Genomic DNA, 13,078 nt, shown 5'->3' with positions numbered 1-13,078 from the left:
AAAAGCAGTGGTCCTAGAACAGATCCCTGGGATACTCCACTATTCACATTTCTCCTTTGGGAAAATTGACCATTTAGACCTACTCTGTTTTCTATCTTTTAACCAGTTCCCAATCCACAACAGGACACTGCCCCCTATCCAATCGCTTTGTAATTTCCTAAGAGGTCTATCATGAGAGACTGGTCAAATGCTTTCTGGAAATCCAGATACACTATATCAAATGGCTCAATTTTATCCACATGCTTCCAAAAAAATGTATCAGAATGGTGAGGCAAGATTTCCCTTGTTTAAATCAATGCTGGGTTTGTCCCATTAAACTATGCCAATCTATATGTTCAGAAATTTTGTTCTTTATGATAGTCTCTACCATTTTGCATGGGACAGATGTCAGACACACTGGTCTATAGTTTCCTGGATCACCCCTTGATCACTTTTTAAGAAGTGGCGTTACATTAGCAACCCTAAGAACATGCCATACTTAGGGTTGCTAATGTAACGCCACAGTCTTCAGTCACCATAGACGATTTTAATGATAATTTACAAGTTACTTAATAGCAGGTCCGCAATTTCTTTTTTTTTTTTTTAGCACTCTGGGATGTATACCATCTGGCTCAGGTGATTTGCTACTCTTTAGTTTGTCAATTTGCCCTATTACATCTTCCAGGCACATACATTTATTTCAGTTCTGCAGAATCATCACTTTGAATACCATTTCTGGCATGGGTATCTCTCAGATATTACAGTAAAGACTGAAGCAAAGAATTCATTTAGTCTCTCTGCTATGGCTTTGTCATCCCTAAGTGCCCCTTTTACCCCTTGATCATTTAATTGTCTGACTCCCTCACAGGCTTTTACTTCAAATTTACCTGAAAAACGTTATGACTTTTTGTCTCCACAGCAAGCTTATTTTCAAATTCTCATATAAGAACATAGGAATATAATATATGCCATATTGGATCCATCAAGCTCAGTATCCGGTGGCCAACAGTGGCCAACCAAATACAAGTACCTGCCAAGTACCCAAACATTAAGGGGCGGATTTTAAAACGAGCGCGAATAGCCTACTTTTGTTTGCGCTCCAGGCGCAAACAAAAGTACGCTGGATTTTAGTAGATACGCGCGGAGCCGCGCGTATCCGCTAAAATCCTGGATCGGCGCGCGCAAGGCTATCGATTTCGTATAGCCGGCGCGCGCCGAGCCGCGCAGCCTACCCCCGTTCCCTCCAAGGCCGCTCCGAAATCGGAGCGGCCTCGGAGGGAACTTTCCTTTGCCCTCCCCTCACCTTCCCCTCCCTTCCCCTACCTAACCCACCCGCCCGGCCCTGTCTAAACCCCCCCCCTTACCTTTGTCGGGGGATTTACGCCTCCCGGAGGGAGGCGTAAATCCCCGCGCGTCAGCGGGCCTCCTGCGCGCCGGGACGCGACCTGGGGGCGGGTCCGGAGGGCGCGGCCACGCCCCCGGGCCGCCCCGGCCCGTAGCCACGCCCCCGGAACGCTCCCGACACGCCCCGAAAACACTGCGAGGTTCGGGCCCGCCCCCGACACGCCCCCTCCGAAAACCCCGGGACTTACGCGAGTCCCGGGGCTCTGCGCGCGCCGGTAGGCCTATGTAAAATAGGCTTCCCGGCGCGCAGGGCCCTGCTCGCGTAAATCCGCCCGGTTTTGGGCGGATTTACGCGAGCAGGGCTCTGAAAATCCGCCCCTAAATGAATATATCCCAATCTACTAATCCTTATTGATTAATAGCAGTTTATGGACTTCTGCTCTAGGAACTTATTCAAACCTTTTTTAAACCCAGCTACATTGACTGCCGTAACCAATCCTCTGGCAATGAATTCCAGAGCTTAACTGTGTGTTGAGTGAAAAAGAATTTTCTTCAATTTGTTTTAAATGAGCTACTTGCTAACTTCATGGATTTCCCCCTAGAGTCCTTGCATTATCCGAAAGAGTAAATAATTGATTCACATTTACCCGTTAAAGTCCTTTCATGACTTTGTAGACCTCTATCATATCCGCCCCCCTCAGCCGTCTATTCTCCAAGCTTAACAACCTTAACCCCTCTTTAGCCTTTCCTCATAGGGTTGCTGTTCCATAGGAAAATTAGTTTCTTACCTGATAATTTTCGTTCCTGTAGTACCAAGGATCAGTCCAGGACACCTGGGTTGTGACTCCGCACCAGTAGATGGAGACAGACTAAAACTTGTGGGCGGAGCCATATATGCCCCTGTGCCAGTCACAGCCCCTCAGTCTTACGTAATGTCAAAGTAGCATAGGACAGGTAAACTAACTACAGAAACTATCCCCAACGGGAGCCATGTCCAAAAACCCCCAACTGGAACAAAACGAGAAACAGCAACCTAACAACTCAACGAGCGGACTCTCCGATTCTTCAGAGCAGCTGGGGCGGGATCCTGGACTGATCCTTGGTACTACAGGAACGAAAATTATCAGGTAAGAAACTAATTTTCCTTTCCCTGTACGTACCAGGATCAGTCCAGGACACCTGGGATGTACCAGAGCTAACTTACCGAGGGTGGGAAGCAGAGAGTCCCGCACGGAGTACCCCCACTCCAAAACCCCCGGCAGTGTCTCGAACATCCAGCCGGTAATGACGTGTAAAGGTATGCAACGACTTCCAAGTAGCCGCCCTGCAAATCTCCTGGGGCGACACCTGAGAAGCCTCTGCCCAGGAAGCAGCGTGGGCACGGGTAGAATGTGCTCGGAGACCCTGCGGCATAGACTTTCCCCGTACTATGTACGCCGAACCAATGGCCTCCTTGAGCCAGCGTGCAATCGTAGCCCGGGAAGCCGGACCCCCACGCTTTGGGCCTGAGACCAAAAAGATGATCCGTAACTCGGAACGGATTGGTGACCTCTAGATAGCGAGGGACTGCCCTCTGGACATCCAACCTCCGCAACTCCTACATCTGTGGCAGCGACGCATCGTGAATGGGAAAAGCTGGAAGCTCAATGGACTGCTTCACGTGGAACGCCGAAACGTCCGTAAAGAGACTCCAGAATCCGAGATCCGAAGGAACGGCTCTCTACAGGACAGTGCCTGCAACTCTGAGACGCGACGCGCCGATGCAATTGCGACAAGGAAAACTACCTTTAACGTAAGATCCTTGAGAGTTGCCCGTTTAATGGGCTCGAAAGGAGACGAGCACAACGCAGAGAGTACCCAATCGAGATTCCATGACGGACAGGGGTGGCGCAATGGAGGACGAAGGTGTTTAGCCCCCCTGAGAAAACGCGCAACATCTGGATGCAGAGCCAGGGAACCCTTGTGCCCCTTGCCCCTCAGACACCCCAGAGCCGCCACCTGGACCCTAAGAGTACTGTACGATAAGCCTTTAGCCACGCCGGCCTGCAGAAACAAAAGCATATCGGATACGGGAGCCACGGTAGGAACCACATTGCGCTCCGTGCACCATTCGTCGAAGACTACCCAGACGCGAACATAAGTCATCGAGGTAGACTGCTTTCGGGCCCGCAACAACGTAGCGACTACCGCATCCGAATAACCTTTCCTCTGCAAGTGCTGCCTCTCAAAAGCCATGCCGCGAGCCAGAAGTGATCCGCATCCGAACAAACGGGGCCTTGACGGAGGAGGCCCGGAAACCCCTGGAAGCGAAGGGAAGACGCTATCGACAACTGGAAGAGGTCTGCGAACCACGGTCGCCGCAGCCATTCTGGCGCTACCAAGATTACACTTGCCGGATGCAATTCGATGCGCCGAAGAATCTTGCCGATCATCGGCCACGGAGGGAACACGTACAACAGGACACTCGTCGGCCAAGGAAGGACCAACGCGTCGACGCCTTCGGCTCCTCTCTCTCTCCGACGGCTGTAAAACCTGGGCGCCTTGGCATTCTGCCAGGTAGCCATGAGGTCCATATGAGGCGTCCCCCGCTTTCGGCAAATGAGGTGAAAAGTCTCCGGCGCCAGCTCCCACTCTCCGGGATCCAGATGATGACGGCTGAGAAAATCCGCCTGAACGTTGTCGACCCCGGCAATGTGAGACGCTGCTAGGTCGCTGAGATTGCGCTCTGCCCAAGCTAGCAAGAGCTGCGCCTCCTCTGCCACGCCAGGACTTCTCGTTCCCCCCTGGCGATTAATGTAGGATACGGTGGTGGCATTGCCCGACAACACCCGAACCGCCTTTCCCCGTATCAGCAGCAGAAAGGACTGTAGAGCCAGACGCACCGCCCGGGTCTCCAGACGATTGATGGACCACTGAGTTTGGGTCGAGGGCCACCTGCCCTGCCCTGACCTGCCCAGGCAGACTGCTCCCCAGCCAGAGAGACTGGCGTCCATGGTTACCACCGTCCAGTTGGGCCCCAGGAGAGACACTCCGCCAGTCAAGTGGTCTGCTTGCGGAAGTGGTAGATGAAACTCCTCCGACACCGGCTTCCAACGGGAAAGCAACGCTGATTGCAAAGGACACAGATGAGCAAAAGCCCAAGGGACCAATGATAGAGTTGAAGCCATAGAACCCAAAACCGTCAGATAATCAGAGACCAGTGGTAGCCGAAGAGACAACAAGCGGCGAACCTGACACTGAAGCTTGCGAACTCTGTCCAGAGACAGGAACACTTTGCCCTTCCTGGTATCGAACAGGGCCCCCAGGTACTCCAGAGACTGAGTGGGAACTAGGTGGCTCTTGCTGAGGCTCACCACCCATCCCAGGGATCGCAAGAGAGCGACAACCCTGTTGACTGCCTGCCGGCACTGAGTCTCGGATTTGGCTCGAATCAGCCAATCGTCCAAGTAGGGGTGTACCAGCAACCCCTCTCTCCGAAGCTGAGCTGCGACCACCACCATCACCTTGGTGAATGTCCGGGGAGCCGTGGCCAGGCCGAAGAGAAGGGCTCGGAACTGATAATGTCGGCCCAGGATACATAACCTGAGGAACCGATGGTAGGACGGCTGGATGCCGATGTGAAGGTACGCCTCCGTGAGATCCAAGGATGCCAGGAATTCGCCGAGCCGGACTGAGGCAATTACCGACCGAATTGTCTCCATTTTGAAGCGTGGAATGCGAAGGCATCTGTTTACACCTTTCAGATCCAAAATTGGTCTTGCGGTGCCGTCCTTCTTTGACACGATGAAGTAAATGGAGTAACGGCCGAAGCCCTGCTGCCCTATGGGCACGGGGGAACTGCCCCTAAGGCTTGCAACCGTTGGAGGGTTCCCCTTACCGCTGCGCGCTTTATGGGGCACTTGCATGGCGACACCAGGAACTTGTCGAATGGGGTCCGTGCAAAATCTAACGCGTAACCTTGAATTATCACGTCGAGAACCCACTGGTCCGACGTTATTTGGGCCCATACCTCGGCAAACAACTGCAGCCGAGCTCCCACGTTTGGGACGAACGACCGCAGCTGCTGCGAGGGATGGACCGGCCTCATCTCATTGGGAGGATTTTGGACCCGCGCCTCCCTGGGCTCCTCCCTGACGGCCGAATCTTTTTCCTCGAAAGGACTGGGACCAAGAGGACGACCATGAGGGCCCCGAACGGTAAGAAGAGCCAGCGGCCCCCTGCGGACGGGATCTTCTGTCGCTGCGGAAGCGGGAACGGCCCGTGAAAGAAGACCGAGATCTAGACCGATCCTCCGGCAGCCTGAATGCCCTATTCTAACCAAGGGACAACATCAACTCATCCAACTCCTTGCCAAACAACAACTTTCCTTTGAACGGCAGGGCCCCTAGATGGGCCTTGGATGATCCGTCCGCCGCCCAGTTGCGAAGCCAGCGGAGCCGACGAGCCGACACCGCCGAAACCATGGATCTAGCCGAGGTACCGAAGGAGATCATGGAGCGCATCAGCACTATAAGCAATCGCCGCCTTGAGCTGATCAGCTTGCCTGGCCTCCCCTTCCGAGAGACCTGCATTAGCCTTCAGATGCTGTGCCCAGCGCAGGCTGGCCCGCCAAGCAAAATTACTACAGATGGCTGCACGGACCCCTAAAGCGGACACCTCAAAAATTTTCTTTAGCTGTACCTCCAGCTTCCTGTCTTGGATATCCTTGAGAGCTGTGGCTCCCGTAACAGGAATCGTCGACCGCTTCGTTACGGCGGACACCGCCGAATCCACTTTCGGCAGACGGAGCAGTTCCAGCGCCTCCTCATGGCCTTGCTCACCTTGAGGCCCAGCTCCGGAGTGTCCCACTCCCGGAACAGGATGTCCGAGACCGTAAAGATGAACGGAAAAGCCACTGCGGGCCCCGTGAGGCCCAGTAGAACTGGGTCCATATTAGCTCCCTGTCTGGGCACCACCGCAGGCGCTTCCACTCCCAGCTCCTGGAGTATAGCCGGGATAAGCGGGGACAGTTCCTCCCTACGGAACAAGCGAACCACCTTAGGGCCGTCCCCCTCGATGGCAGGATTTCCTTTTCCCCCTGCTGGTTGAGACGGACCTTCATCCGGCGCACCATCAGCCCCCCCCCCAGAGGCTCCTCGGCCGGGTCATCCTCTCCCTGGGAGGAAGAGCTTGAGTCCGTGTCCTGCGGAACACCCCGCAAGGGACAGCTTCGCCGTATGGCGCCCCCATCAGGGCCCGTGATAGATTTCCTCTTCCGGGATCTGGTGGATCTGCCAGATCCCTTCGCTGCACCTGTCTTCCCGGATTTACTGCGGCGCTTGCATTTTAAAAACTTACGCAATAAGAGCGTGAAATCCGCGGAGTAGGAAGACCCGGAACCGGACTCCCCAGATCCAGAATGCACGGGAGACCCCGCTCCCCCGGGGCCACCCCCAGCGGGTCGCCGTTGTGGAGAAAGCGCGGGAGACAAGCCGCCATCTCCTGCTGCCTCCCTCGTGGTTTCCCAGCCTGATGCTAAAATGGCCGCCGCTCCCGCGCTGAGCGGGAACGGGTCCCCCGGGCCTGCAGCGATGGCAGATTCGCGCGCCGGCGATCGCGGCGTTCGAGCCCGGACCCCCGGAGCGGCCCCCGACGAACCCTCGCCGCCAGAAACGCTGACAGAGCAAACATTTTCTCTAGAGAGCCGCGCGCGCGGCAAACCGAGCCTCTCGGCATGCCACGAGCCGCGCGAGCGAGGAGGAGGAGAGAAGCAATAAAAAGAAATTAAATTAAATAATTGAAGCGGACGCGCACCAACAGTCCCCCCCCCCCTCGAAGGAACGGAGAGCCGGCACTGAAGTAAAACAGGAGCCGCCGCAAAATAAAAACAGCCAAACTTTTTTTTTTTTTTTTACTACTGCCGCTGTCCTCGGTCCTGAGGCCTGTGTTCCAGCGGGGGTGAGTGAACCGGGCTCCCCGGTGTCACCCCCGACGCTGCTACTGCAAAAGGCGGGTCCTCGACCCTAGCAGCGGCCTCGACCAGGGGGGGATGGTCCCCTCAGGACTTTCCAAAACCCCCCTGGGAGGCAGGACCAGCGGGAATCCAAAGATCAGAAAAAAAGCAGAAAACTTATGTGTTTAACACTAAACAAAACTAACTAACCAAGGAACCCTGACCATAAAGAAAAAACCCCAGGGAACCAGGGCTGTGACCAAACCTGCACCACCTACTGGAGACAGAGTAAGACTGAGGGGCTGTGACTGGCACAGGGGCATATATGGCTCCGCCCACAAGTTTTAGTCTGTCTCCATCTACTGGTGCGGAGTCACAACCCAGGTGTCCTGGACTGATCCTGGTACGTACAGGGAACCCCTTTATCATTTTGGTAGTTGTTCTCTGTACATTCTCCAATGCAACTATTTATTTATTTATTTATTTAGAGTTTTTATATACCGGCAATCATGAAAACATATCTTGCTGGTTTACATAGAATGGGGGTGCAATAAAATACATAGAACTTAAGAACAAAGAACTAGAACTGTGGTGACAGAAGGTATAGTTACATTTAACTATATCTCTTTGCCTTCCTTTTCAATGCTTTGCATCTAACTTGCCAGTGCTTATGCTGTTTCCCATTTTCTTCATTTGGATCCCTTTTCCATTTCCTGAAAGATGTTCTTTTAGCTAATATAGCCTCTCTCACCTTACCGCACAACCATGCTGGTAGTCAATTAGCCTTCCTTCCACATTTTCTAATGCGTGGAATATATCTGGTCTGGGCTTCTATGATGGTATTCTTAAACAAGGTCTATGCCTGATGTAAATTCTTAACTTTTGCAGCTGCTCCTTTAAATTTTTTCCTAACCATTTTCCTCATTTTATCTTAGTCACCCCTTCTGAAAGTTAAATGCTGTCACAGTAGATTTCTTTAGTGTCCTCCCTCCAGTTAAGGTATTTAACTTAGTCAAATATATCAACCTTCATCTATTCTAGAAAAAAACCCAAACCGTGTTTATAACAAAATATAATAACTGCAAGTAAACTTTAGATAATATAATATACATGAATAGGAATCATAGAAGTAATCAGTCATTAGAATACAGCTAATCATAACAGTGTGTGAATGGGATGCTAAAATGTAACAAAAACAGGTCTCCCAATGAGAGAGAGATTTGGACATGGGGGCGGGAAGGGAAAGAACAAGAGGAAGACTAACTTCAGATATCTGGGTATCAGTACTGGGAGATTAGTGTCAGAATGGACTTCTATATTGTATATGCTCCATACATTAAGACTTGGAAAAAAAAGGTTTGTTTGTTTTTTGGGTTTTTTTTGGGGGGGGGGGGGGGGGGGGGGGGGGGGGTTGAAAGTTATTTTTATTTTAGTGTTCAAATTTATACAGAATAAAAGGTACACACTTGTTATTGAACCTTTGCTTTTCTTTTTTTTCTGACAACACTGCTGGTATTCAGATAAAATTTACCGAGACCAAGATCCCTAAACTGTGCTGAAAAAAATACCCATTCCGGTAAAACCTAATCTATACGAGTTCTGTGAGGAAGGAAACAGATTATGGAGTTTTTAGGAAAATTGTTAAAAACTAACCCCCCCCCCCCCCCCAAAAAAAACCTCTTAACAATGCAACATATATGCTATCCGCAACCTGTTCAAGTCCTCCAGTTCCACTAGGTATTATGAATAAATTACAAGGACTATAGGGGACATTGCAGTGTTAGGTCATTCTTACTAGAGTTCTCCTCAGTCGCTTCCTGAGCAACTCTAATCCGAGTTTAGATTTCCTGATAAAATGTCTTTTTGTGTGCCCCATTTTGTTTCAACTTTCAACTATTGGCTGAATTTTTAATCGGTCACGTGCGTGGCCAGGCCTTGCACACGCCACACACATTTTCAAAGGGGCCCTGCTATGCGCTGAAGTGCCAGGCCCAGAGAAAGGGGCAGTCCGGGGGCAGGGCTGGAGGCAGCCGGTAGAGCAGCCATTTGCCGCTGTGCCAGGGAAGCGCGCACAAGTTGCTTCTGCTCCAACGGAGCAGCAGGCAACAAAGCAAAAAAATAGAACGGGTTTAGGGGGTGGGGAGGAGAGGAGAGGAGGGAGGAAGTATGGGTAGGGGGGGTAGGGAAGCTCCCCCTCAGTCTGCTCCTTAATTGGAACGGACTGGGAGGGAACTGGGAGAGCCCAATCTCATCAGCTTGCATACTCTTCTAAAATTAGAACCTCCTGCGCGCGGCCCATGGACTTTATAACATCGTGCGCTGGTGCACGCATGTTATAAAATCGGCACACACATGGACACACGCTTCTTTTAAAATCTACCCCTAAGAATACGTTACTCTTTATAATCACTGATGACAATCCTACATTTTTTTTTAAATGCTCTCAGATTATTCTTAAGAATAATGGAATTGTGGTGTAACCCTAGTTTAAAACTCAATGAAGATATCCAGACTAAATTTGACTTTAATATCTAAGTTTATTTAGTATTCCCCTTTTAGTTTTAGCAAGCTCACTACCAGTTTCATCAATAACTAAAAAGAGTGAAAACCTAATAAGCAACCATTAAGGATCTGAAATCACTTGCAACAAAAGGTACAGATGGAGAAGTTACAGAGAAGGGTGACCAAAATGATGAAGGGGATGAAATGGCTCCCCTATGAGGAAAGGCTAAAGAGTTTAGGGCTGTTCAGATAGAAGAGATGGCTAAGGGGAAATATGAGGTCTACAAAATCATGAGGACTAAATCAGGTAAATGTGAATCAGTTGTTTACTCTTTCAGATAACAGGACTACGGGATACTCACTGAAGTTAGCAAGTAGCACATTTAAAAACAAATCTGAGAAAATTATTTTTCACGCAATGTACAATTAAGCTCTGGAATTCATTGCCAGAGGACGTGGTTAGGGTAGTTAGCTTAGCTGGGTTTAAAAAATGGACACATTCCTGGAGGGGAAGTCCATACATTACTATTAGTCAAGCTGATTTAGGGAATAGCCATTGTTTATTACCAACACTAGTAGCATAGGATCCATTTAATGTTTGGGTACTTGCCAGGTGCTTGTATCCTAGATTGGCCACTGTTGAAAGCAGGATGCTGGGCTTGACAGACCCCCCCACTCTGACCCAGTATGGCAACTTATGTTCTTCAAATTCATTAAACCTGCCAAAAGTAGTTTTATTCTTAATTCTAAAACTTCTGGGAATCCTTTCATTTATCTAATATTGCCTCAGAATAAGTCCATGTCAGGGATAGTTTGCTTCCTTACATTTCAAGGTCTCAGGTTTGTCCTTCCCAAATGCTTCCACATCAACAGATCTCTTATTTACATCTGCCTCACTAAGCATCACTCAGCTCTTTTATGCTAGCAACAGCACAATATGAAAGACAAAACGCAAGATACTGAGAAAAGAGAGGGGAATTCTTAGAGCTGCATGCATGTTGAAAGCATCACTGTTACTATAAAAAAATTACTGTTTACAGATGTTTGAAGAAGTGCTATGGATTGGAAGATATGTCTAGAAGGGGACAGAACAGATGAAAGATAAATGACATCATGAACAGGATCTTCATCAAGACAGCAATGAAGGAACAGGTATAAAAAATGTAATTATTGGTTATGAGTTGTATTAATCCCTACATAAGTTCCTATAATAGGACTGAAACATCAGCTAGATGTCTCAGGCATATCATATCCATAAGGGTAGGGGTGAAAAACTCAGATACCAAGTCCTCTGAAAAATGGTATCAGCTACTAGCCTGAGCCCAGAACCACCCCCTTGCCACTTAGAGATTTGTAGAAAAAAAGGGAGAAGAGGAAGAAGCTAGATGGAAGAGAAAAAACTGGGAAGACAGCACAGAAAGAAAGGAGCAAAAAAATGAAAAAAAATTATTTGGCTCCTAAAAATGTGAGATAGCTTAAGTTTTCCACTGCTGAATATAGGTAGCTGTACATTAAAATTGTTTTTTTTTCTTCTTTTTTGGAGTACCTGTCTATTTTATTTGAAGTATTTCTGCTGTGCCATTACCTTGGAAATTCAAGACTCTACCCTCTCAATTACCATAAACCTCTAGGAGCAGTCATTTTTTTTTTTTAGAAGTGTCACAAATTCCCTCAAACAAAATGAAATATGAATCATGCAATGTACCACAGCTTACAATATTTTGCAACAAATTTTTGCGACAGTACTATCACGAGATAATTTTTGTTGCATTGGGGACAAAACTGTTTAGCAAATTGTTTAAAAAATTAAAAGCTTCAATATTGACTTGTGTGTTATTTTCTCAGTTCAGTTTCTTGTCAATTTTTTTTTTATGATGTTTTCTATGTTCTTATTTTACGTTTTCTATCATCTCTCCTGCCCCAAACCAACACACGTTTTAACTCACTCTCTCTCTCTCTCTCTCTCCATAACCCCTTCCCCACATAATCCCTTCGTCGGTTTCTTTCCTGCTCCCTCCTCCACCCCATTTCATACTCTCTGTAATCTAATCAAACTTTCCTTCAGAGGAGCGAGACTCCTTCTCCGCTAGGAGAAAACATTACGACCCCATTCAGTGTGAGGAGGAGGAGGCGTGGCAGCGTGCCCTCCTTCACTTTGCCACCCTAGCCAAAGCGCACCTTGTTGCAATCCACCGCCGGCAACCTCCCCTGCAAGCGCGAGGCGGGAAAAAGCGGCGCCCGTACCGGGTTGCTGTAGGCCGCGCTTTCTTCCTTTGCTGCGCCGGTGCCGGGGGAACGGAACACGGGAGCGACGGCGCACGCGGTACGTCACTAATACGCTAATGACGTCACGCAAACGCTCTTTCCCGGGAGTAGCGTGAGGCGCCGCCCCCCAGCCAAGCGATTGGTTGGTATGCTCGAAAGCCTTGCGCCTGACCTGCAGAGAGGTCCGAGGGGTGAGATAAGTCTCGTCATGTTTCCCGCATCTGGTGGGAGAAAACGCCTATTAAATAAAGTAGTAGAGGCTGATACCTCGATGTTGCCTCCTAAACTGCGGCAGGTTAGACTTTAAGCAAACGCAACGCCCCCTTCCGAAGCTGCGGCGCGTGGAGAGGCCATGTTGCCGATGTAAACATTTTGTCACTAGCTTTGGCGACTTTTTCAACACGGTGGAGATTTTAGAAATGTGAATGCGACAGGGAGCTAGTTCTGATATTTCTGAAAATGTTGGCGATCAATTTTGTAAAATTTCCACCGGGTTTCCCATTGACTGAACAGGACTCTCAGCAGAGAAGTGTTTTTTTAGACCTCTACCCCATAAGGCTTATTATTAACGTTTCTAACAACCAACCCCATGCGGGGAAAAGGAGGGAAAGTTGCTCTTGTTTCTCATTATGGAGGCTTCTGTCTAAGGGGGTTAGATGAGCTCAGAGCTTGGCTCTGGGAAGGTCACACTAGAAGAAGGTTACATTTTAGCAACAATTCCTACCCTTCTTGAAAGCCCATAAGACCTCAAATTCTCTTGCTCATGTTCGTGTTTGGCGTTTCTTTGAGGCGGGTGTCTCCTTGGCGTTTGGCTCTCCCTTGTATTTTAGCGTTCCGTCAGCAGGGCTTAGATAAGGATTTGACTTTAAACTCCTTGAATGCAATGGCGTACGGAGGGTCACCGGGGCCAATGCATTTGCAAGCCCCCATCCTTCTTGTACTAATGCTTAGAGTCACAGAAAATCAGTGTCATCTCTAGTCAGAAGAACTGAGGGAACCAAAATGATATTTCCTCATCACACCCACCTCCATTGCATGGGCTCCTGCTTTAAAACT

At 49.3% G+C, this 13,078-nt stretch overlaps 1 protein-coding gene across 3 annotated transcripts in view; it reads right to left on the bottom strand.

Annotated features, from left to right (window-relative positions):
- The window catches only part of KATNB1 (katanin regulatory subunit B1), a 172,954-nt gene extending 160,106 nt beyond the window's left edge, over positions 1-12,848 (bottom strand). Inside the window, exon 1 of one of the 3 annotated variants that reach the window (XM_029608925.1) lies at positions 12,747-12,848. The gene's annotated coding sequence lies outside the window, so the exon portion shown is untranslated. Of the gene's footprint in view, positions 1-11,935; positions 12,142-12,746 lie in introns of those variants that run through there. The other 2 variants (XM_029608924.1, XM_029608923.1) reach the window with 2 other exon arrangements.
- Between the last annotated feature and the right edge of the window lie 230 nt (positions 12,849-13,078).

This window comes from Rhinatrema bivittatum, chromosome 7, assembly GCF_901001135.1.
Source record: "Rhinatrema bivittatum chromosome 7, aRhiBiv1.1, whole genome shotgun sequence".
Classification (NCBI taxonomy): domain Eukaryota; kingdom Metazoa; phylum Chordata; class Amphibia; order Gymnophiona; family Rhinatrematidae; genus Rhinatrema; species Rhinatrema bivittatum.
The sequence above is the reverse complement of the archived record's forward strand: the minus strand, read 5'-3'. Positions and strand labels throughout refer to the sequence as shown.